The sequence below is a fragment of the Protopterus annectens genome, chromosome 2.part2, assembly GCF_019279795.1.
Source record: "Protopterus annectens isolate FY-2018-M chromosome 2.part2, PAN1.0, whole genome shotgun sequence".
Lineage (NCBI taxonomy): Eukaryota > Metazoa > Chordata > Ceratodontiformes > Protopteridae > Protopterus > Protopterus annectens.
The window spans coordinates 1,087,078,336-1,087,106,165 of NC_056730.1; positions in this window are offsets into that span (position 1 = coordinate 1,087,078,336).

Consider the following 27,830-nt stretch of genomic DNA (forward strand, 5'->3'; position numbering starts at 1 on the left):
ACACCCAGGATGTAAGAGGTGGCCCTGCTTCGTTCAAACTGGAGGAATTGGAACTGTTGTGGCAGATCAAATTGAACGCTTTCAACTTTCCGGGTTTGAACGAGGCTTGTTCCATCTCTTGCATACTTAAATGGAACAGTTTACATAGATAATTTTTTAACATTTGCATAAAATAATTTTTTATATATACATATCTTTATGTTTAATATAGTACGTTCTTTGATATATAGGTTATTAAGGGTGAATTGATTTTTCTATTTATTCATGATTTATTTACATGGTTTACAACTTAAACAAGGTTTTTAAAATTATGTTTAATTTAATGCTTGTTAGTTTTATTTAGTATGTGTGTATACCTTTAAAACCTGTGTGGTTTTCCCGCATTTTTTTATTTAAAAGTCTGGCTACTGAGTTTACCTTTTACTTTCTGAGGAAGTTTGTCTGATGACAAACGAAAAGCGCTTTAAAGCCTTTTAAGAATTTGTATGAACTTTTTGTTTTTGGCACTTTTTGGTGTCACTGGCGGATTAAACACTTTTGTTCCAACTTAGAGAGCTGGTCTGTCGCTTCGTGGTATACTTATATATAATCTATGTGTTACATTCCTAGCAAGTGTTACATCTGAACACTCACAGTCCTGGCCCACAACCCAGTCTGTGGCACAACAACTACATGCATGTTGATACAACATAGGAATAACTTGAGCCATGCAATGTCCAGCAAAACTGGTTGCTCCCACCACAGTCACTGCCACCCACAGTAGCACGTTAAAGGCCTGCAGGGTGGGACACATTTCACAATTATGAATATGTGTCTTAAATGTCACCTAACACTCTCTGGATGGCACTATTACATAACATATGTACCAGAGGCACATGCTTCACCTGGGCTGTTATGGGTACTCTCAACCAGGCCATGCTGTGACACAAAAGCTGACACCGCTCCCTCACTGACAGTAACAGCTTGCTGTCCCCCTATGTCTTCATAATCCCTAGTCTAACTCCTGGCCAGAATGCAGCTGCTGTGGCCTGCTACACATATAGCAGTATGTCCAGCTACCTGCTACAAACCTAACATACCTCCCAAACACCTAGAAGAGAGTAGCCACATGAATCCCATACATCAAGGATTGGGGAGGTGCTCATGTGAAAGGGACGTGTCACAGCCTCCCCCTACAAACATGCACAGCTGTTAGAACAGCATCAACTGTAGCAGCATGCACATTCAGATAAAAAGGATCTATGACACTCACATCTGCCTGTCTCTTTACTGACCCCAACACACATTGTTCAACAGTACACTATTACAGAATCTGAAAGTCTGTTAACAATGGCCAGACATAGCATGCAAAACTGTGGACATAACACATCAATACAAACAGTGGAAAGCATTTCTACTGACCCTCTGTGATGATGTAGCTTCCACACCTCAATAATGTCTTCCTCACAGGCTAGGAAATGGGGCAAGGCCTACATGAAGGCCTTAATTATAGCACTGTGTTGCCATGCCATTGGCTAATGGAAAGGCAACCCAGCTGTTCCAGTTGCAATTAGCAAGTGGAAGTCACAGATTGGTGCACAGGCAATCACCTGTTCATGAGCATTACCTGCAAAATGCAAGCTGCTGCATTTGGTAAACAGGTCTGACACATTATTCATGAAGATAGACTGCGATTCTCTAGGATACTACAACTGGATTTCTTCTCTCAAAGGTAGCACTATACCAGATATGTCATTGAATAAAGCATGTAATGGAATGCAGATGGGGGATGCAGTCATGGGAAATAAGAAGTTAAACAGTAGGTCTCAACAACATTGCCTGGACTGACATTTTCCTGTTAGTCTGCTCTCCAGCCACTATGGCCATTCATTATGGCTCTGTCTGCAGTCACATAGATTACAGCTGTGTCCCCTGAATCACCCCAGCAATGGCCATCTCACATATGACTGCTACTTTTATTGTGTGTTGTACAATACTGACAGTAAGTGCTGGTGGCTACAGCTGGCATATGAAATCATGTACTGTCAGTGAGCCCCTCTCAGTCTGTGAATGTCATATAGGCTTAGTTCAAAGACTGTCCAGGTGTCCCTGACCATTCATGACATACTTTGGCTAGGTCATTGTGTACTCCACACCTGTATCTGATTGCCTGACACCTATGGCTAGCATACCTGATGACCCCCTGCAGCAGGACAACAGGTTATAGGTACTAGTAGTGGGGAGACACTGGCTCTGGCTCAGCAGCAGTGTGTACATATTGGGCATACAATGTAAGGGAATTCATAGAGTACCAGATATTCATGTACCATTACTGTCTTCCCAGAGATCTGCCATGTCACAGACACATTCCCCAAACTCTGGGAACAACCATCACATATTGTCCAACTGGTGTCCAGAAATACATATTTGTCTGGTAGAAGGTCTATATCTATCTGGCACATGTGCACATTCTCCAAACATCTGGGTACTGCAGATGTTAGACAGCTATGAGGAGGACACCCTACACCACATATGCACTGCTCTTAGTTATTGTGTAGCACAGATGCTGCTGGAATGTCCACATGCACTTGTAGGACCACTCACTTATTTGTTGGGTGTAGGCTGGATGACATGGTATAGTAACACTGCCCATATGGGACATCCAGCAGTCAATGACAATGATGGGTGTGGACACATAACAACGCAGTCTGTCACAACACCCAGGCCACATCTGGTAGTCCTGGTACCATATGAAGTTACTAGGCTATGGGCCCTGAGCAGCCATATGCCTAGGCCAGATGTTAGCCCATGTGGGTGTATGTGCAGTTAACAATCCAGTTATCTAGGCTACACCTGCAAAGGTGTAAATAGCTACCCTGCCAGATGTGGACAGGGTGCCCATTCCTCCACAGCCTGATTGTGTGGGACACACATCTGAGCTGCCAACAAGCCCACTTCATGCCACACACCATGTTGAAGGTGTGTGTGTGTGTGTGTGTGTGTGTGTGTGTGTGTGTGTGTGTGTGTGTGTGTGTGTGTGTGTGTGTGTGTGTGTGTGTGTGTGTGTGTGCATTAACAGAGTGGAGCATGACTTGCACTCATACAGCAGTCCCAGCAATGTGGAGTCCATGAGTGCCTTGCATGCCGCACTGAGGTCACCCAGGATGATTATGTATGAAACCGGGTAGAGGGATGGCCTTATAGCCTATCAGTGTATGGTAGATGTTTGATGCCCTGGTATTCCCTGGTGGGGAACCTCTGTGAGGTCCCCAGCTGCTGCATGTGCAGTGTGATGTCAATAATGAACAGGGAATTATACACATTAATGGTCCTCACTGGGGGGGTAATGTGGGGATGTTTATATCCCATGCCCCTTGATGACATATGTATGACATTGGCCATGTAGAAGGTTTATCTTACAATGGAAGCAACATTTTGTTGACATGTCATGTTGCCAAAGACTTATGTCCACAGCACCCTCATGACTGATTACATGCCTAGGATGTTATTCATACTCTGATAATATGTGGGGACATCACTCTCCCCATAGGGGTTCACACTGTATCTCCTAGTATGTGGCCTGAGGCCATGCATCTGGCAATGGTCATGTATCTGTGTGAGACCCTCCTAGGCAGATATCCACATCACTAGGGAATCCGGTGATGGCACACAGCATGCAGTCATCTGCAGACATGGTTGGACATAGACTAATAGCTGTTACATGCACCTCAGATGTGTACATCATACATAACAGAGGCCCAAACATGGAACAACAGGTTACACACCTACGTATGGGTCAACTGCTTGCTGTGCATTTCCCTATGTGGGATAGTTGGGTCATGTCAGTGCACTGCTGTGCTACCCCTATGGTAACATATGGTGTGATGCATACTTGGAAGTGTTATATCCATAATGGCCACATAGGTTATATTGTCACATAGTTTGCCCAGGTCAAGGTGGGCATTTTGCACTGTCACCCCCCTCTCCACGGTTTTGGTCACTGTGTTATAGAGGTCACTTGACCGTAGCAGACATGAACCCTTCCTTGACAAAGCCTAAGTGTGTGTAATGGAGTGTGGCCAGGTCATACATGTCCTTGTTAATGGGGTTCATTTGAAATTATGCTATGGCCTTGCAGAATAGCCTAGGTAGGCAGCTGGGTTGATCTTGTGATTGAGTGGGGGATGCCCCACCTTAGTGTAAAGGGGTGACAGTGGTCGTCCATAAAATTGATGGAACAAAGGCAGTACTCAGTCCTCCTCTCAATATGGTTCTTTATGGTGTTACAGGTTATGCTTAGGGTCAGGTAGGATGCATCCTGTGATATGATAGGCTCCCATGGCAGATGTATACCGTGACTTTCACATGGCAGTGGTGACCTGTTCCCCACATATAGGAGATGGGGGAGGTACTGTGCATATCCTGATATACTGATGTGAAAACAGGGGGGTCAAGCCTACACCAGCTCTGTCAGGCATCCAGTATGCTATACCAACAGCACTGGTATAGCTAGTGTCTTTGCGCACCACAAATGAGCAGCAGCGACCTGTGTTGTTGCAGACATATGTGCAGTAGGGGAGACAACTGTCTGTAGTGGATGTAGACAATGTAAGTACTGTGTTTGTTGTGCAGGTTTTCAGGACCAATCCCATTCTCATGTACACACTAAGGGAACATTGCCCCAGAATGGGCACCTACCTCTACTTTGTTTCGGACAACGGTATGTTATCCCTGTTATGGACAGTATGCATTGCACATGTCCACCAGACAGGTGTACACATCCTAGCAGAGGATGAAGTAGGCCTGTCGGATGTACCTGACTGCATGCATCTATACAAATGCACATATAGTGCTTGTGTGTACGTGTGGATATTGGTGCCAGTCCTTAATGAGGGGTTGGGGGCTGTGAGGCTGTGTAACCCCCCCAAGAGGATGTATTCTACGTAGGAGGTATATGTATGGCTGACCCCAGCTAGTTGGGTATTGTGGGAGATGGTGACTGCAAACATGACTGCATGATGGTTGCTTTGCCATGGAGGATGACACTGTAGGGATGCTGCAGTGGTAGCCCGTGTTGTGTGATGTCAACTGCAATACATGTTCACCTCAAGTGGGTGTAGCCCCTGGTCGCATCAAGGTGTTTGTACATCCAATGTTAATGGCTTTCTGGCCATTTGTGTGTTGACATGGATACCTCTTACAATGTATGTTAGGGTCGTTCAACTGACCCAGGATCAGGGTACAGACCGACTCCTAATAAAGTTGATGAAGTCCATGTAGGCAGAATGGGCTTCCTGGTCACATGTGGTGGCTGGTACCTAGCTGTGATTTGCATACATTTGTGTTGACAGTGGTGAACTGACCCTGCAGTGTCCCCTCTGCATCTTACTGCCTGTACAGCATGGAGGTGTGTATGTTTCTCATATACATGCAAACCCCATATCCCATGGCATTACTGGCTACACTTTGCCTTCTGCAAGTATGATAGGATGGTTGACCATGTAAGGCTGGGGTGCTCTCTGCAGCTTTGAACCATGGTCTGTGTGAGTGCACAGATGTCTGCTGTTCCCAGGGTAGGATTGCTTGCAATGAGGGCAAAGTCATGTGTACAGCTCTAGCATTTAGTAGCATGGCCTTCAATGTGTGCTGCACTGACACTTGTATGTTGGTAGTGATAATGTCACCAATGGTACTAATGGAGTCACTACAAGGCTGGCAGGAATCACTGCCAGATGCATAAAGACCATTAAAGACAGATGAAGGCCATCTCTTGCAGACCATTGTGGTCTGTGTACCATATCATCCCAGACTCACAGGTACTGGAATCCCTGGAATATTATAGGATTAATGTGCACATGTTAAGGGCAATCATTCCCTGATTGTATTGTGGCATCCGTCTGGGTGACAACATAATGCTGCATAAGGCTAGGTTCATACATTCATGTGTGGCTTTGCCTCAGAGATCCCCTTTGTTTGTGGATATGTATGTTGAGGACTATTGCAGATGTTTGTGTGTGTTGTGTAGGTGTGGGTGGTGTGTGAGGTGTACTGATTGTGTTGACAACTTGTTTTGGGACAGATATGCAGCCTTGACAGGCAGAGGGCATGGACTGCAGGTTCCTACAGTCATTGCATCTCTCACACAGTGTGTCCATTGGTGGTGTCTGTAGATGGCTGTCCACAAGTGTACATGAGGCAGGTGCTACACAGTGCCAGGACACCAATATCAACCACACTGGCTGGGGAAACTGTAGGACATTGTCCAGCCATATAGTCCAGATTCTGAGGGAGGAAGGCCAGGGAGACCTGGGGAGTGGGCCTGTAGACCAGGTGAGTACTACTACAGTAGGAGGCTGACACCACAGCTATCCATGTAGACAGCCTATGAACAAGCAGTAATAATGCAACAGCTACATGAATGCAACATCTCATAGCACATACAGCAAGTAGCATGAAACATCAGGATCAGGGGGGCAACACATGCTGTATTGCTAGTATGTTGCTGATACCCACAGCATAATGTGCTGATAGATGGTGGTGGTATGATGTGGGGGTTAATGGTGGATAGTGCTGGCAAAAGTGGATGTGCAGCATCTGTACAAAATGGTGAGCAATGTATGCAGTCTTGTGATGTTTCCCCTGTTCATGTCTTTCAGATTGGATGTACAGACAATGCAACCCAGCCATCTCAGAAGCTGAGACTACTGCAATTATCGATGCCCTGAGACTCCATCACAAGGTGCTGTTTTCAAGGAGCCACTATAACCAGCAAAAATGAGCTGCCCTGTGGGCAGACCTGGCAGCAGCAGTGAATAATATGGGCCACCGGAACAGGAGCTGCGAACAGGTCCGACGCCATGTTATTGATATCATGCACCAAGTACAGCAAAGGGCTGCAGTTGTGGCCAAGGACTGTGCTGGCAGAGGGGGAGGGGCTGCTACACAACTACCACTCTCAGCCACAGAGGAGTTCCTGGCAAACCTGGCATCAGCCAGCAGCTCATAGGAACCATCATTCCATATGTTGTGGAGGTGGGTGGCACAGAGTCCACAGCTGAGGAGCATCCAGGTAAGCCTCCAGTGGTCATCAAGTTAATACTGCAGCATTCATACTGGCAGCCTCTGCATACCTGTACGTATATGTCAGATTAATCTGCATTTGTGATTGAGGTTATGCACAGATGTGCACACATATTGTGAATGTCATCAATTTGGGTAGTATTGCAGCTTGTACTGTACATGTTGATAAATGCACATATTACCCTGTACCATTGCCATATGTGTGTGTGTGCTGACAATACCTCTCCCCCACAACTCCATAGGTACCTCTGGTGTGGCTGGGGAACATCAGCCTGTAGCCGATGAGTGTGGAACTGTCATGTTATGGCTCAGCTATACCTTAGGCATGTTAAGGGCTGCCATTTTACCATGCACCCAACTGTTAAGCATAGCTATATTGCAATATGTGCATGTTCACTTGTGGTAGAGTTCACTGCAGTGCATTACACTGGTAATCACAGTAGCATATTTGCAGGAGCTGTAATATATTAGCATGTAATTTTGTATAGGTGTAGCCACTGTACTATACAGGGGTGCATTACTATTGTGCACATATATGTACTATGTGTTAGGTGAAGGTCCATCACATACTCCGATTTGTCATGTATATCATAGGTGTATAGCACTAGTAACATTAACTGGACATAGCTGCACTGCATGTTGTTGAGGACCTGTCCAGAGTGTGTCTGTTGTGGTCTGATTGTGTGCTGTGCATAGCATCAGTCAGACAGTGTGGTCTGTATAATGCCTTTGTGGCACCTCACCTGTGTGTGTGTGTGTGTGTGTGTGTGTGTGTGTGTGTGTGTGTGTGTGTGTGTGTGTGCGGATCAGTAAACATTATTGTTCAATAATTAATGTAGTCATGTTGTCTTCCCCTCACATGTGACCATGGTGGTTGGAGTATGTCCCCCTCACAACCTGATGTCAGTGTCTCATCAGACTCTGATGATGATGGTGGCCATTGTGAGGCACAGGTGGGCTTGTTGAGAGCTGAATCTGTCCCATTGGTTGGCATCCAGCTTCCACTCCCAATGTCCCCACACACAGTCAGTATGCCCACATATACCCAGTCGCCAGCAGTCCCAGATATTGGGCAGTCGGAGGATGGTGGGATCGAACAGGGTAGTGAGTCAACTATGGCATCAGTGACTGTAGACACTAGCCATAGCCAGAAAACTGGCAAGGTCCCACACAAGCACATTGACAGGGGTCCTCAAAGGAGAACCACTGCCAATCCAGCCCTTGTCAGAGGTGTCCCAGCATGTGTCACCTGATGCATGTTTCGGTCCATCATGGAGGCACAGGCACATTGTGAACAGTACACCAGATGGATGCTCAGGGTCATGGATGCAACACTGCCTGGCATGCATGACACCCTCTGTGGCAGTGGTGATGCCTTATGTCATTTTACTGTTGTAGTGCATAGATGGTGGGGTGAGACGTCAGTCCTTAACCATGCAATGTCTGTGCTTGAACATGTGGTGGGAGTAGGGTGTCGGACACATGGACGTAGGTTAGCAACATCAGCTGAGAGCCCACGTGGCCATGCACAGTCACACTCCCATAGTGGCAGTACCAACAGCACTAATGAAGGTAGGGTGCTGTCCACACCGCAACATGCCAGGCCATGGGCACGTGGTCCTGGGTGGTCCCGTGAGGAACACATACCCAGCAGACACCAGTCACCATCAGGAAGTAGTACCACATCTGGCATTGGCCATGGTGGCGCCAGTGCCACTCCTGTCAGAACCATTTCCCATGTTCATGGCCGAAGATGGTGAACTGTACATTCTGCCTTCTGCCATGTATGGTCCACGACTGTCCAACACACCCTCGTGTTGGGCTAGCACATGGATTGACTGTGTGCATGCACACACTCACACATCACTGTCACATGCAGGTCACTGACAGATGCACACAACTTCTCTCCATGGCCTAGCTGACCAGCACCACTCCAGACGCACACACACATAATGTCAACTGTATGGCACAGCCTAGGCCTTTGCCAACCCCACACCTCACCCTGTGCATGTGATGATACCTGTGCCACATCCCTGTTATCCATACCATCCATGCAGAGGCATGCTAATATGTGCCTCATGCACAGGGCGAATATAGTACAGATAATGGCAGTGTGTAGTGTAGTAGTATTATGGCTTGTAAGGTGCTGCCTGCTGGCAATTGTCATGTGTACACATCAAAGTGAACATACCTTTTTGCCATGATGCTTTATTGCTGTTAGTACTGTTGACTGACTGTTGTCTCACAGACCTTACTCTGTTTCTGTTCCAGGTGTCATTGTATGGAAATTGTGGTGGGCTGCTGCCAGTACTGGAGCTGAGGATGGCAGAGTGGCAACACTGTCACCTTTTCATCAGCTAAGAACAGCTGTATGTGTCCATGTTTACCTAGGTGTGTATGCATGGAACAGTGTATGAGGGACAATGGGGGCAGACAGCATACCTTGCATGCATACCCCTTGATACAGCATGCTACTCTTGCTTCATGTCACCTGGGAGTTCTGTAGGATCAGGATCACAAGTTCATAGGTACAAAGGAGGTTACTACAGTACTGGCCCTGGGTCCCTCACAAGCCTATCCAGTACTGTAGCCCCATCAGAATCATCTATCAGCATCTGTTGCCCCTGCCATTGCTTGACACACTTTGGACCCCTGGGATAGATGTTTTTTGACATCCACTCAACCTTGATGCAGTTGATGAGGGTCTGCATGGTACTCTGTCTGACATTTTTGGGGAGTGCATTCCTGACACAGGGCAGCCTCTGGGAGACAAACCTGCCTCTCCAGCTGTTTATTTTGCTGTCTCATATGTGATTCAATCCTGTAGTGCCGGCAATGTGCATAGAGCTATACTGTCATATATGGGGCAGCTATTGAAGGGCTGAGCAAAACATTGCCATCTAGGCATGCCACAGACCACCTGTGGGCAGTCTGTCCTATACCAAGTAAGGCAGTACTGATTCAAGGCTGTCTGCAATGCACAGGTGTTGAAGGCTATGGATGACCTTTGTGGGTGTTAACATAGCCTTACCATTTGGTGCAGATGTTTGCATAGGTACATATCAGACCAGCCATGCCACTAATGTCTTGTTGTACTGACTGAGGACTAAACAGAGGTAATGTCCACCTTTTGTCTGGATGCAGTCCCTTTTCCTATGTGGTGAATCACATCCAAGCATTTTATGATCACTGCCACTACATGGGTGAATGCAACAGTGTTATTAACCTGAGTAGGTCTGTCAACACAGTTTGTGCATTTATGTGGTTGTCATTGATGTGGGAAATAGTGGGTCCATGTCCTCACCATATGGTATGATGGTACTGTTTTCTTCATTCAGCTGGAAGCCAGGACGTGGCCACCATTCCATACCCACTGTATGACCCCATTGCAGTGTGTTAACATCAGTTTGTGGGTTAATGAATGACAGCACACTACTAACAGTTGCCACAGCTTTAGGCAGTACTTATATGTGGGAGGTAGTTTGCATTCATGCCTTCATACATGTGGGTCACTGTGGGCAGAAACTACTCACAGGGCATACACATGTCCACATATTGCACACACATAGGCAACACAGGGTAGGGTTGCCACCTTATCAAATGTGGAACATGGGACACATCTTATAGTACTGTGACACTTGGAAGGACATACCATAATCCATGGTAAGTGCACCTGACAGGACTTCCCTTTGTTTGCCAATATGACTGCTTCTTTGTGTCACATCACCATAGGTTATGCTATTTCTCATACCAGTAAGGTGCTTCTGATGTGAAGTAACTGCCTTATGCAGGTAGTAGACAACCGTAGAAGATGTTTGTTGTCCTACACTCTGGGGACCTCTGTATTGTTTGTGTCTCAGGTCACACATGGCTAGTGGTGGACTGCAACCTGCAGGGTGGGACAGATGGAGGCCATGACCCCCACCTCTACAGATGTCTTCAGAATGTCCTGCTGTTTGTCACATATTTTTTTTACATTAGGCATAACATTGTGGTTTTCTGGCAAAGTTGTGTGAATTCATTAAAGAATGATGTTACACAATGCTGACAGATATTTACCTGTCAGACTTCATACCCTTCAGAAAATGCATGCAAATGCACAACCTGCTATGCTATCTCATCTGTATGTTTGTCAGAGCAATATTTAAAGATTGACCCTAATATGTGGGTTTTGTCCCACTTTTATCTATGGCTTTCTCCCGATGTCTTTGTGTAAGAGGTCAAGAAGTATGTTTGTGGCCATAACACAGGCACACTGCTGCAAGGGGATATACATATGTAAACACACACACACACACACACACACACACACACACACACACACACACACACACACACACACACACACACACACACACACACACACACACACACACACACACACACACACACACACACACACACACACACTCATGTTCCACTCTAGTTGATAGTAGATCCCTACCTGGCTAGTTATATATACGATAGCGCAATATACATAGCTCATGACCACAGAGGTTATAGAGTTTTGCAGTGTCTGCCACTACTACTTTGAAGTTAACAGGGTGGCACAGGCACACAAAATGGTATTGGCATTGCACACACACAGGCAACACAGCCACACTGCTACAGAGGTTATGCATACACAGATGCACACTCATACAGTCACCAGTATTGAGATTATAACCCCTACTTATCTAGTTGTATGTAGTATAGTGATATGTCTTTAATGCATATGCCATGGAGCTGATATGCCTGGGGCATACCTCTCAACCTATTAGAGCAAGATATGTGGACAAAGCCTTCAATAATGGGGTGATATAGGCCCAAATATAGGGGCAGGTTTTATATATTCCTCTTACAAACATAGATAACTGATAAAGGGACTAGTTTCATATTACCATTACTTTTGTGAAGGGTATGACGTTTGACACTCAGATGTCTGTCATTATTGTCTGACTTCAGCTGTTAATGCTTTACCAGTGATTGGCCAGGAAACCATACATTTATGACACACAGACACAATATATGAGCCAGTCATCTGGATATTCTACAAAACTGTATACATTTGAGAGGTATGGCCTGCAGAGTGTGAAACAGTGCATCGAAGGTTAATGACATCAACAGGCCCTGACAATTAATACAATGGGGGTGTCAGGAGGGTGGAACAGGCCTCAAAATAGTATTACCAAGCCACACACACCCACACACGACAGTCTTGAGATTAGAGCCCCTACCTATCTAGTTTATTGTACTATAGTGCTACATTTTTATCATATGCGCCATGCAGATTATATGGCTGCAAAGTGTCCAATGTTGTATCTAAAGTGGATGACAGCAACAGGCTCTGTCAATGAATGCAATGAGGGTGTCAGGAGGGTGGAACAGGCCTCACAATAGTATTACCAAGCCACACACACCCACACATGACAGTCTTGATATTAGAACCCCTACCTATCTAGTTTATTGTACTATAGTGCTACATTTTTATCACATGCGCCAAGCAGATTATATGGCTGCAAAGTGTCCAATGCTGTATTTAAGGTGGGTGACATCAGCAGACCCTGTAAAGTAGGGCAACTGGTGGTTTACAGGGTGGAACAGGCCTCAAAATGGTTTAACCTACAAATATACACACAGACAACAGTGTTGAGATTAGACCGCCTACCTATCTAGTTGTATGTACTATAGTTTTATGTACTTATTGCATGCACCACAGTGCTTACATATCTGCAGAGTGTCCAACGGTGCTTCTAAGGTGAATGACATCAGCATGCCTTGTAAAGTAGGTCAATGGGGGTTTACTGGGTGGAACAGAAATCAAAATGGTTTAACCTACAAACACACACATACAGTTCCAGGGCTGAGATTAGAGCTTTCACCTATCTAGTTGCATGTACTACAGTACTATGTACTTATCACGTGCCACAGAGCTTAGATAGCTGAGAAGTTTCCAACAGTGCTTCTAAGGTGAATGACATCAGCAGGCCTTGTAAATTAGGTCAATGGAGGTTTACTGGGTGGAAAAGGACTCAAAATTGTCTAACCTACAAACACACACACAGTTAGTAACTGGTGGTGAGATTAGAACTCCTACAGATCTAGTTGTATGTACTATAGTACTACATACTTATTGTATGTGCCACAGAGCTTATGCCTGAGGAGTGTCCAACAGTGCTTCTAAGGTGAATGACATCAGCAGGCCTTGTAAAGTAGGGCAATGAGGGTTTACTGGGTGGAACAGGACTCAAATGGTTTAACCTACAAACACACACACAGTTGCCAGTGTTGATATTAGAACTCCTACCTATCTAGATGTAAACATTCTAGTACTACGTATGCACCACAGAGCTTCTATAGCTGAAGAGTGTCCAATGTTGCTTCTAAGGTGGATGGCACATACAGGCCTGGTACAGTAGTGTAATGGTGGGTTAACAGGGTGGAGCAGGCCTTAAATGCATTGTCATTGCACACACATAGGCAGCAAATACAGACAGCCAAAAGGAGATATCCATAAACGCACACACACACACACACACACACACACACACACACACACACACACACACACACACACACACGTTGGATGATGTGAGATTAGAACTCCTACCTATCTACTATTACACACTACACCTCACAGTACTTACCACATGCACCACAGGTTATGTCTGCTGTATATGTGGATGCACTGACTTGCTATTGCTAGGATTATAACCACTACCTATCTAACCACCTATGCTATAGTGTTACATACTTATTGCATGTGCCACAAGACTTATTTAAATAAAGAGTGTCTGACACTGCTGTTGGGGTGGATGACATCAGTAGCTGCTGACAGGTGGGCCACTGTTGTGGATGACACTAGTATCTGGCCCATAAAATGGGTGACTATTACACAGACATAGGCCTGTTGGGCGTGTGTATTCTGCTATAAATGTAATAAATACAGAAACACACACACACACACACACACACACACACACACACACACACACACACACACACACACACACACACACATGGCAGGTGATATGAGATTACAACCCCTACCTCACTACTGTTACAAAATGGAGATCACCTTCATATTTGCATGTGCAACTGGTTACAATTGGTGTGCAAATGGCTGCTGCAGTACTTCACTGTATGCCTTTCAGATGTCTCTCTCTCCATTCCTCTCTCTCTCTCTGTCTCTCTCTCTCTCTCCCCGTGTCTATAATTGTTATATTTGTATATATTACCTTTTTATAAGTATACACTCATCACATGCAGATATATCTTATATGGGCCACGTACAAATAGATGAGGGTAATCCTGTCTGATGGGGATGGTGAGAGACAGTTAAGGTGTACATAGCTGTTTGTATGCAAAGGCATATATGGACAACACAGCTCAACAGTCAGATATGGATTTAGACACGGGCTGTAATTCTCTAAGTGTTGGAGCATGCCCAGTATGACCTTCAATAATAACAGTGGGACTCCAGTCCAGGATTTTGTGTGCTACAGCCAATTGGCTGATGAACCTGTGTAAACAGTCCAGCATCTCAGTGATATACTGGCTGAGGGATCTCCTGGCTGTGTGTTGTCCTTATTAACTGAGTCATATCCTGGGGTGGGTATAGAGTGCATTGGACTGAGCAGAGTTTTCCATAATATGTGTGGTATATTCTACATAGCACTATGATTTCCTGGTATGTCAGTGGCAGATCAGTAAATAGTAATGTGAAGGAGCAGAGACAGACATTTGTTTACTGACTCCGTACACTGCAGGGAACTATGAACAGCAGAAATTGTTCTAGTGTGCACATTCTAAGTTTGCCTGGGCAGTGGTTCTCCTTCCCCTTATATGTGTCTCTTTGTCCTTTTATAGTCCAGTCACAGCCTTTGTCCAAAGTTGCTGCTATGTATTTGTAGTTATGGTGTAAGTGGGGTAGAAGTCGTAACATCACACACGGGGTTAAAGACTTCACACCTTTAACTGTACCTGTTTAGCAAACAAATGAAACACTGTTACTACTGCTGAAGCTACCAAGGGAAATGAAACAAACCGCAAGAAGGACCTTCGACAGACCACCACGGCTCAACTGCTAAAATACAACTTTAATGAAAGGAGTAAAAGACTCAAAGTGAAAAATACTGTGAAAACAAAACAATAGCCGGAGTAAAATCAAATCCGATAAGCACTTTCAGCTGAAATAACCTTTATCAGATCATAGTTCATATCCTGTTTCAAAATCTATTTAAAAAAACAAAAAGCCAATCACGAATTTAGAATAGGGCCACATCCTCTCTTGGCAACCAGTGATGTAACCTCCAACCATAATAGTCCATAGCTCAGGGGTTAGAGCACTGGTCTTGTAAACTGGGGGTTGCGAGTTCAAATCTCGCTGGGGTCTGCTAGATTATTGCCTATTATACCATGACCCCCCCAAAACGTGCATGCTGATTGGCCAGCTCGAGTTATACTAATGGAAAAGGTCCGGTGCCCGGACTTTTCCATTAAGAAAGCAAGATCTCTGTTTTGCTATGTTAAATGGGTTTAACATAGCAAGACGTTTAAAAATAAACAACGGATCTTGATTTCTCCATTTTGCCCACCCACAGCTCTGATGTACTGCGCGAAGCGCAGTACATCAGAACGGAAGGGTGCCATTATTTAAGAAAATTAATAGTTTCTTTTCTTAAATAATGTCATGGTATAATAACCCACTTCTGGACCAAACCACGCCAACCATGTTTATTGCCTAGTACCTATCTATGAACCTATAGCACTCTTCAAGAAAAATCTTGATGATTGGATGGGAAATCGGAAATTCACCCTGGGGATCACCTCTGTGGCTCTGTTCGAAAGGGGCACAGGAAAATAACTTTCTTGGGTGGTGAAAGGCAGGTACCTTTTTGGCTGGGCTTATATAGGCAAATAGCCTAGTACCTACCTATGAACCTATGAACATAATAATCAATCACAAACTTTTGGGTATACTTAATACTTCTCCATCAATCAGTACTATAGCACCCAATCATGACTGCCCTGTGAGTCAGGCTTCTCAGTCTAAGTCAATCATTGGCTTTCTCGCTTAGAGTAGATGTCAATGGGGCTGCATCGTTTAAGTCCAATAAACAATGTATTTTCATATTGGTGATCTACTTTGTTGGACTGGTTGCCATCCAATTACTTAATTCCACTTATTGTAATGTGTATGGGGGCACTCCCAAATTTAAAAGTTAAAACTATGAACAAAAATTTGTAAAATGAAAACATCGTTAAAAACAACACTCTCATTCTCTCGCAGAGGACATAGAGCCCATCTACGGGTTGCTGGTCAGCTTTGTCTATAAAGGAAACTGTATAACTGGCAGGGACAACAAATGCATTAGATATTACTTAGTAATGTTCACAGTTAAACTGAGGGTGTAGCTTCTAACAGAGATAGGAAGGATTACAGTTCCATTTCTTCTTCAGAATCAAAAAGCCAATCTCAAGTTAGAGATAGGAACACACCCTCTTTAGCAGCCAATGATATAGGCTCCAAACATATCAGTCGCTTCATTGTTAGACCAATCATTGACTTCCTCACTTAGAATAGATGTCAATGGAACTGCATCATTTGAGCCCAGAAAAAGTATGCTGTCCTGTTGATGGTTGTTCTAAGTTCCATTCAGTTGCTTAAGTCCCTTGTGATGTTAATGGAAGGCACTTCAAGACTTAAAAATAGAAATAAAACTGTATACAGAATTATAGAAAATGTGTGTGACAACCACATTGGTGAGCTCGGCACTCTCAACGTCTCTCAGAAGATGTGGATCCAATCTAAAAAATGTTGGTCAAATTATAGAGAGATCTGCATGGATGGCAAAAACAGGAAATGAATCGGAAGTTACCCATTGATGTTCAAAAGAACAAAAAAGTAAGTCCTAACAAAGATAGGAAAAACTTCAGTTCCATTTCGTCTTCTTCAGGACCAAGTAGCCAGTCTCAAGTTAAAAATAGACACACCTTTGTTTGCAGTCAATTGTATAGGCTCCAATCATTTCAGTCAACAAAGGCAAGGAAACCAATCGTAAGCATGAGGCAAAATCAAGACCTCTTTATCAGCCAGTGTTATAGCCCCCAATCATGATTGTCCTACAAGTCAAGCCTCCTGGTGTGAACCAATCCTTAACTTTCTCACTTTCAGGATGGGTTTCAATGGAACAATGTTGTTCAAACCTGGAGGCCAGTGTGCTCCAAAGTTTACAATCCAATTAATCTCTCTAATTTCTGTCCGGTTCCTTAGACCTCCTTCTCTTGGTGTAAATAGAATGCATTCCAAAGCTTTAAATTTGAAACTATGTGTTGGATTGTGAGCAATATGCATGGCAAGCGCATTGTTAGGGTCAGCACTCCTTATATCTCTCAGATGGTGTAGAATCCGATCCTTAAAATCATGGTCAGTTTTGCCTATTTATATATATATATATATATATATATATATATATAGCTTTGCATAGACAGCAGGATGCCAAGTACACTAAGTGCTGAGTATCGCAGCTTGCAAATACAAACAAATATGTTGCTGCTATCTATGGAAGTGCACACTTTACACCGAAGGCATCTAAAGGTAAGTTTTCTATCAGAGAGTGCCTGATGAACAAAGCCATCCTTATTGCATAAGAGACTTTCAATATTTTGTTTATTCTTATAAAGAGAATCTAGGGAGATCTCCTACAATGTTCTTAATATTCTCATCTGCAGTTAGGATGGGCCAATATTTTCTGATGATCTCACACACATTTATTTTCAGTGCTATATATTAGCACTTGAGTTGCACATTGTCAACTTTGTAATTTCTGGAAAATGAAGGAGTCACTTGTTCACTATAGTATGGATGCCCCTTATGGCTTTTCATGTTGTTGAAGCTAGTGGCCAGCCTAAGGTCTGAAGCTTTATAGCATCTTACTCGTAGATTATGATGCAGCTTGTCCATTCATTAAAGTTGTATTTTAGCAGTTGAGCTGTAGTGGTCTGTCGAAGGTCCTTCTCACAGTACCTGTTTAGCAGTTGTCCATCATTGTGCCCCATACATCTGCTGTGGTCCTCAGTTGGTTTGCGTTGCACTGTTATTATAAGGCTACATGTTGTCCATAGCTCTCAAACTCTTACAGATAGACATCTGCACAGGCCCATATATAAGAGTCAGACAGAGGCCCAGACATGAGGGGAGGCTCTTAATATTGCTCTTCCAAATGTACACAGTTGGTAGAATAGTTTTTTTATTAGCTTGCATTTACTTATGGGTATGACATCTGCATCTTGACTGTCTGTCATTGATGTTTTCACATCAACCTTTATTGGTCTGCAAATAGTTTGCCAGGCAAATGCAATGTTATGACAAGTAGAACAGATATATGAGGCATACGTGTGGACATTCTGTGCCACCCTGTCATTCCAGGGGGTATGGATGATGCCCACTGACTTGTTGTCAGTACTGATGCAGTAACGTGGCAGCCTTTATATCATGATACTAGACTGACCTGTCATAACATGCTGTTCTACTAGGCACTGTGTAGGTTACTCAGAGCTGTGTACTGTCCATATATGTGGCCCCTGACCCTTGATTGTCCAGCTTTCCTGCAGTAACAAATATTGACTTTTGGGCAGTGTGTACAACTCCTACTGTTGACATGGCCATTCTCGAACCATGGACCTTGATAAGCACAGTACTGTACTTTGACCACTAAGCCACAACAGCCACCAGTAAGTGCTGTCTGCTTCCTGAACCTATTAACCAGAAACATACATAGCACATTGACCCCTGCATATTATAGAAATGGAACAAGTTATCAAGTTGATTGTGGCAGCCCTGGGAATGTGTGGTCTGCTGCTATTACCTTACAAACATAAATGTTACTGCAGCTCTATGTGAACACAGGTGTGTTGGGGGAAGGGGGGCATACCTCTCAACTGTACACATCTTCACAGATTCTCCAGATATTTTGGGTCCATTTTTCATAAAATTGTGGTTGTGTGGCAAATAATAGTGAAATCATTTAAGCCTGATGTTAGAAAGTAATGACATACATTTGAGTTTCAGACTTCTTGCCCTTCAGAAAATTCATGTAACTGTAACACCTGTTATTCTATCAACTTTCTATATTTGTAAGAACAATATTTAAGGCTTGTCCCTGTTTGTGGGCTTTTGCCACACATATCTTTATGGCTTTATACAGATTTCTTGCTGTAAGTGATTTAGAGCTATGTATGGGACTCCAACATTGACATTCATGCATTTGTCCTATGACCCCGCTGTTTAGGTTCATAGGTTCATAGGTTCATACTAGGCTATCTGCCCTAGGGCATTTATAAGCCTAGCCAGAGTGTGTTTGGCTTTCTCCACCCATTTTAAATTAATTTTGCTATGCCTTTTTTTGAGGTTAGTATACTGTGCCTCTGTCTAACAGTGACACAGAAGTGATAGCCGGGGTAAACCTACGATCTCCCATCCACTCATCAAGATTCCTCTTGAAGAGAGACAATGTGGGACTCTGCCTAACCTGGACTGGGATTTTATTCCAGAGTGAATCTGTCCCTCCAGCATGTCCTATTTATTTCAGTGCTGAGGTTCAAGTCTCTCGAGCGTGTAGCTCAAAGGGATTTGGATTTTCTGAGGTGCAGCATGTCCATTAATTCCAGGTTGGACATGGCTTTATACGTCAGGCACAGATCGCTTCTGAGCAGGTGGTATGCCACTGAGTAGAGCTGGAGTTTCTTTAACCAGGCAGCATATGGCATCTGTTTGAGCCCTTTGATCCTCTTGGTGAGGTACTTTTGGGGTCTTTCCAGTTGCTGCAGGTGTCTGGTAAGGTACATCCCAAAAGGGCATTGTGCTCAGTTATGGGCCTGATGAGGGATGAGTAAAGAGGCATGACCTCCCTGATCTAGATGTGAATCCCTTCATGATTAGGTGGGCTATATAAAATGGTTTTATAACCACTTTGGCCATGTGGTTGTCAAATGAGAGATTGCTATCAACTTGGGTCCCCAGGTCCCTAATGACTTCTTCTGTACTTAATGGATTACCACCTATGTAGTAATTTGTGGGCACTTTGTTTTTGCCAAAGGTGATGACTATACACTTTTTGGCGTTTAGCTTGAGGCCATGGCTCTGGCACCAGTTGTCTGTTTCTATGAGGCCCTTTTGGAGGATGCTTGTGTCGGCTGGAGAGTTGATTATGGCGCCCACTTTGCAGTAATCTGCGAACTTGGTCAGTCAGAGTCCTTCTGTGTTGGCCTGTACTGCCGAGAAATATATACCGAACAAAAGAGGTCCCAGGACTGAGCCTTGTGGGATGCCACTTGTAACTGGTCTGGAGTCTGACATGGCTCCAGCAATTCTAACCATGTGGGTTCTGTCCTTGAGCCAGTTTGCAACCCATCTAGTGACATAGGGGGTTATATTTAAGCTGGTGAGCTTATCTATAATGCCCGAGTGGGGTATTGTATCAAAGGCTTTTGCGAGGTCCAAGTAGGCTGTGTGGATCACCTTCCCCTCGTCAATGGCTTTGGTGACTGTTTCAAAGAAATCAACCAGGTTTAAGAGGCAGGATCTGCCCTTAACAAAGCCGAACTGGGTAGGATCCAGTGTCTGTATGTCCCCAATATCTTTATTTATGGTGTCTGTAGGTCCCCAATATCTTTATTTATGAGGTCCATGATGATCCTTTCTATAGCTTTGCAGACCAAGCTAGTCAGGCTTATGGGGCGATAGTTTCCAGGATCCGTTGAGGCACCACCTTTGTGGAGAGGGACCACTGTTGCTGTACGCCACTCTTTGGGTACATATCCTGTAGTAAGGCTAAGACTGAACAGTAGTTTTATGTTTGGGTTTAGCTCTTCTTGGAGTACATGTAGGACGCAGCCCAGGACACCATCTGGTCCCATTGATACTGTGTTTTTTGCTTTGGAGAGGGCGGCTCTTACCTGAGCATCTGAGATGTCAGGGGGGCAGCACTCTGTTGGGATAGATATTTGCCCTTTTGGTGGGGGGGGATGTTTGCACTGAACCTGTCAGCTAGGATGTTGGCAATGTCTGTGGGCTCGGTGTATTTTTTGTCATTTTGAACTAATTCTGAGCATATCTGGGAATTCCCACCCAGGTTCCTAACATAACTAAAGAAAGCCTTGTGATTATCCTTAGTGTCCTGGGCAATTTTTCTCTCGAAGCTGGCCTTAGACGATTTTATGAGTGCCCGTAGTTTTTGCTAATACTGATCAGAGATGCCTTCCCTTTTTGGGATTTTGCTCTATCATGTAGTAGCTTCCTCCTTCTATTGTATAGTTTGTTTATGGCTGGGGTCCACCAGACAGGACATCTGCCTTTGGAGGATTGGGTCTTGGTTTTATTTGGGATTGCATGATCCATGCATTCCTGAAGGTGTTCATAGAATGCGTTTATAAAGGATTCTGCGGTCTAGGCCGTATTTTCCACAGGCCCGGGGGCTTTGAAGGATTTCACCTCGGTTTTGAGGCATGTGAAATTTGCTTTAGAGAAGTTTTTCACTGTGGTTTTCTGGGCAGGGGGTGGGGTCGGGATGTGAATATCCAGTGAGATTAGTTTATGGTCTGATCTTACCAGTGAGGGATACACTTTTGGTCTGGAGCATAGTGTCCCCATGGTGGTGATGATCAGGTCCAGTATGTTTTCCCCTCTTGTGGGAGTGGTAACAAGTTGTTCCATAGCATTTGAGTTTATAAATTCTAGGAACCTTTGGGCTAGGGTGTTGGAGCTAGAGTAATGCTCCCAGTCTATGTTTGGGTAGTTGAAGTCACCCAATATAATGGTGTTTGGAGAGACCTTCATATTTTCCAGTATTCTCAGGAAGGCCGAGTGGGGTTCCTGTGTTTGGGAGGGTGGTCTGTAGCAGGCTATAAACTGGAAGGCAGTTTTACCCACAGTTAGTTGCACATGGATAGTCTCTGATGCTTCGTGCTGTGCCACCAACCTGGAGGTGTGGGTATCTTTGACGAATATTGATACTCCCCCTCCTTTTGTGGTTTGGTCCAAGTTTTGGGGCCACAAAGCATGGTATGAGGTATAACCTGGTAGTGCTGGGGTGCTCTCGGGAGCCTTAAACCAGGTTTCTGTTACTGCACAGATATCGATGTTCTCCATGCTAAGGAGAGTTTTGAGTGCATGCATCTTGAGGTTTAGACTTCTGGCATTGAGTAGCATTAGTCTTAGTTTCTTATCCCTTGTGATACCTATGGAGGTGGGTTTGTCTTTTGAGCCTTGCCTAAAAAAGGCACTATGGGGGTAGCAAGAGCCTTTGCCAATATCTGAAAGCCCAGGGTGACAGGTGCAAGCCATCCCTAGTGAAGCATCGTGGCTTGTCAAGCATGTCATCCCAGGCTGACAGGCATTGATCCCCTTTGAATGACACCAACACTTAAGCCAATTGTTGAAATTGATCATCTTGTCTTCATATTGTGGCATTATTCTTGGTGAGGGTAAGATGCTACTCAAGGTCAGGGTCATACCGGCCTGGGCTACATGCTCAGAGAGCTCCTCTATGTCTCTTTTCATGTAGTCCAGGGAGGTACGTCTCAGGTCATTCACACCAGCATGGACAATGACTGAGTCATATTTGTACTTGCCTTGGAATGACCTGAGTGCTTGTGTTATGTGGCAGATCCTAGCGCCCGACAGGCAGCTCACCGTGACCTTCTCCTTGTATAGCCTGGTGAGCAGGACGTCAGTGTGCCTGATGACAGAGTCACCTATTACAAGTGTATCAGGTGTGTTGTTTAGCCTTAAGGGCTGTGACTGTTCGGCACACTGGCTTTGTGAGCTATGTGTTGCACGTGTTTTGTTTTGGGGTAGCGGTTGCTTGGGTGTCTGCTTTGGAGGTCTCTGCTGCTTAGGCAGATTTTTATTTAGAGCCTCCGAGTATGTTTTTGTGTGTTTATGTGTTTGGTTTGTTGTCGTGGTAGGTCTATGTGAGACTGGAATTGTAGTGAGTGTGGTTTCCTTCTCCTCCTGACTGGTTATGCCAGTACTGAGTTGAGAGAGATTAGCCTCCAGTTTGGCTATATGGTTGCATCTCTCACATGTGTTGGAATTTGTTGGGAGGAGGAGAGGGTTGTCTGTGTACATGAGGCAGTTGTAACATTGCCTCAAGATTCCCAGATTCACCAGCTGGACCGAGAGGAGATTGACAACTGACCTTTGGACATGCTAGAATAGTATTGGGAATTCCTTTATAATTGACAAAAGGGCCAATGGGGAACAAGGTACTCGAGGGGAGTTTGTGAGGGTGTAGTGCTTTTAATTTTATAGAGATGACTTATACAATTGCTTTAGTGAGCAAGTGCCAGGTAACTTAAATGCAATGCGTTACAGGTAACTTAAATGCAAAAGCGACAAACAGTAACTTTCTTTCAAGTGAAACAAGGAAATAAGTACAGTAAGCAATGCAGATATCACTAGGGATCCACAGAAGTGCTAAAAGGCCGCATTTTAGGTGGAATTAGCATTTCAGGGAAATAAACAAACAACAAGCATACAAACAAAGCTAGATTCAGCAGGCCTGGATCTAGTCTATGCTACAGCAAACAAGGTGTACCAATTTCAGTAAGAAACAGTTAGAATATGCAGGCACTATAAGCCTTTAACCAGAAATTCCCAGCTCAGAAGGGCAGAGTCCAGCCTCTCCTCCCACAAGAGTGCAGATCGCAATCCTTCTTAACGTAAAATAACTGGCCTGAAGCCCAAGTGCTTAAACCAGAACTAATACACTTTTAAAATAACAGACACTGAGCTCTCAATCAGCAGTTCCCAACTTAGAAGGATGTAAGCTACCTGTCCTGCCACCACAGTGCAGGCCACAAACCTTCCTAATGTAAAACAACTGGTCTGAAGCCCAAGTGCTTAATCCAAAAGACTAAGAAATTATAGCTACACTTTAATCAAGTTACTACCAGCAGTAATAAATACAACTGAATATTTTAAAGAATGCCTGGATTAGTGCTCAAGTTATACAAACAAAGCTAGATTCAGCAGGCCTGGATCTAGTCTATGCTACAGCAAACAAGGTGTACCAATTTCAGTAAGAAGCAGTTCAAATATGCAGGCACTATAAGCCTTTAACCAGAAATTCCCAGCTCAGAAGGACAGAGTCCAGCCTCTCCTCCCACAAGAGTGCAGAACATGAACCCTCTTAATGTAAAATAACTGGCCTCAAGCCCAAGTGCTTAAACCAGAATTAATACACTTTTAGAATAACAGATACTGAGCCCTCAATCAGCAGTTCCCAACTTAGAAGGATGTAAGCTACCTGTTCTGCCACTACAGTGCAGACCACAAACCTTCTTAATGTAAAACTGGTCTGAAGCCCAGGTGCTTAAACTAAAAGGCTTAGAATGAGTTACACCAAGCAGTAATAAATACAATTGAGTACTTTTAAGATGACGCAAAAGCAAAATAAAGTAGGAAAAAACACAAATACAGTAAAAGCAGATAATTTTTTTTTTTTTTTTTTGTGGAAAGAGAGAAAGGAAAGAGAGAAAGGAGTAGCAGAAATTAAGCTGATTGGCCTTCTCAAATTCTCTCCCTGTACTGGGTAGAATGAGGTAATGACACTAGACTGGGAGGAGGGTCCCAGATCAAATTTACACTAGGGGCGGGCAACTGCAAAGCCACCAACTATAAAAACACTATACCAACAGGGAGGGAGGGTAGAAAACAAACTGCAGAAATGTTACTCACAGCTGAAAAGCAGCAGTGAGCCTTTAAATGAAAGTTTTAAACAGCTAAAGGAGCCACTAGAAAAAAGAGTTTAACTGCAACAAGTTATCATAAACAAACAACTTAACAGATGCTTAATAAGAGTGGACAATTTCCAGTTAATACCTCACACACAGTGAAACTAGCTAGAAAAAATACACAGTACACAAAGTTCTATAAACAACAAAGGAATAAAAAACAAAATAAACGAAAACAGGATACTTAATGTTATATATTATAGCTCCGAGTTTCCTGAGTGTCCTTCCTTCGATTAACTCACTGTAAAATGGCAGAACACTCACAACTGAGCTTCTTAGGTAACAGAAAGTTGAAACCTGAGACAGCTTTTAAGAAAGAAATCTCAAAAGAACCAATGAGGTGCTTAGTCTAAGCTGTAGTCCAGGAGACCTCAGTCAGCCAATGACCTCAAACAATTCTCTCTCACTGAAATGCCTGATGGCTTTGGCTAAAACAAGATGTCCCTGAATTATGTGCTCAGACACACAGCCTCCACAAACACTAGGCCCAAATACAAGCCTGAATATGGAAATGCTACAAATATCCCCACTACTTAGAACAAACTGCAGAAATGTTGCTCACAGCTGAAAAGCAGCAGTGAGCCTTTAAATGAAAGTTTTAAACAGCTAAAGGAGCCACTAGAAAAAAGAGTTTAACTGCAACAAGTTATCATAAACAAACAACCCAACAGATGCTTAATAAGAGTGGACAATTTCCAGTTAATACCTCACACACAGTGAAACTAGCTAGAAAAAATACACATTACACAAAGTGCTATAAACAACAAAGAAATAAAGAACAAAATAAACAAAAAACAGGATACTTAATGTTATATATTATAGCTCCAAGTTTCCTGTGTGTCCTTCCTTCAATTAGCTCACTGTAAAATGGCAGAACACTCACAACTGAGCTTCTTAGGTAACAGAAAGTTGAAACCTGAGACAGCTTTTAAGAAAGAAATCTCAAAAGAACCAATGAGGTGCTTAGTCTAAGCTGTAGTCCAGGAGACCTCAGTCAGCCAATGACCTCAAACAATTCTCTCTCACTGAAATGCCTAGTGCAGTGGATTTTGCTGGCTTAGGGCCTACTGCATATTGTGGAGCAGCCAGTATTTGTAAGACAGTTCCTGTTGTCCCACATAGCTGTCTTTTGTCTGCTGGTATCCTGGTAACCCATTCCATTCCCATGCATACGTGCAGCAATACCATACATATGGTACCACAGTCTACTACCCCATTCATTTATTGTTAAAAAGAGAGACTTACTTTGTGCCAGCAGCAGTTGCAAGGACAGTGCTTCAGGGCTGAATGTGTCAGATGCATGCAGTACACAGCCTATACATGGTAAGGTATAGGTAGTGTGATGTGGCTGGCATCTATTTTACTGTGTGTATGTGAGTCAAAGTGAGGTGTCAGTCCTTTGGCCCCTAGGGTGTTAATGTATGTGCTATGCATTGCCTCTTTGCCAAGGCCATGGCGTACTGGACATGCCTACTTCTACCTACAGTGACAGGCTCAGGGGGCTCCTCCTCTGAGTCCCCTTGTGCCTGTAGGGACCTTGGCAATGGTGGGGGATGTGTGTTCCTTCCCTGTGATGTTCCTGCTGCAGCTGTTTCTGCAGGATCATATTGTGCAGCATGGAAGATACTATGAACATATGTGCACATATAGCTGGAGAGTACTGTAGGGTTCCACCAGATATGTCATGGCAGCAGCACCGTGACTTGAGCATCCAAAACACACACTCTACAATGTTCCTAGTTTATGTGTGTGCCTCATTATGGCACTCTTCAGTTGGTGTGTGTGCATTTCTGATGGGTGTCATCATCCACGGTTCCAATCCATAACCAACATCCCCCACTAGATGGCCATATGGGATATCCCCATCAGCAAATGCCTGCTACAGCTGTGATGCATGCCAAATGTGAGAGTCGGGATAACTGCTAGGGCTGCCAGCACACACATTAATGATAATGACCAGGGCAGGGCACCGGGTGGTGCGTTGATGTGCACATGAGTGCAGTCTATGGCACCCAGTACCTCTGACTAGTGTATTACATAGTGGAAGAGATGCATATTGCTGGTCCTCTCCAGTACCCTGGATGCAGATGCCTGTGAGAACCCCATGATGTCCCCAGTAGGTCTTTGAAAAGTACCTGTAGCTAGTATTCTTAAGGCTACACATACCTTTGTTTCCACTAAGATGGGTTCCCCTCTGTTGGCTCTGGGCCTGAGGTGAGGGCAGCAGAGCTCGGTGAGTTGCTGCAGCATGTCTATGTCCACCGTGTAGCGCTCTACTATCTCCAGCTCATGTAGCCTCTAAAAGGTTACCCTGGTCCTGAACACTTTTCTCCTCCTCAGTCTGGGCCTATTGTCAGCATCATCATCATCATCACTGACCTCAGCCTGCACTGCTTACAGATGTTGCAGAGTAGTGGCAGCCCCTATCATTTTGACAGTTAAAATACCAAGGTGTGTACACCAATGGTGCAGAGTTTGTGGGAAACATCAGACTGAAGGGTGTTTGCATACTTTATAATGGTGTGCTGCAGATGCAGCCTGTGTGATTGGCTGACTATGATACATTCCACCTGGCAGCTATATTATCGAGGGTTTTGAATGGGCCAGTGCCACTGGAACAGGATTTGTCAGTCATTTATGCTTGATTGGCTTTCCAGGTTATTCCCCCCCCATTTCTTTAACTCTGTGCCACTGCTAAGTCCCACTGCACTCTGCACAAAACTGCGGAGCTAATAAAAACATTGCTGAGCAGAAAGAGTTCTTCCCTGTACATTGTCACACTTATATTTTCTTTAACCAGCTAAGCACAGTTTAGCAGGGTCAGACACACCCCCTCTGCTGAGCTGTGCTTAACTGGGCACAAACAGGAGCTGCTGAGCTCCAATCTGCTTACACAAACCGTGACACCCCCCTTTTCATTTCAGCTGTCTCTTCTGCCTACACTACCCTGATTCTAGCCCTTATACAGTTAGTACCTGTGGACACTGGCCCAT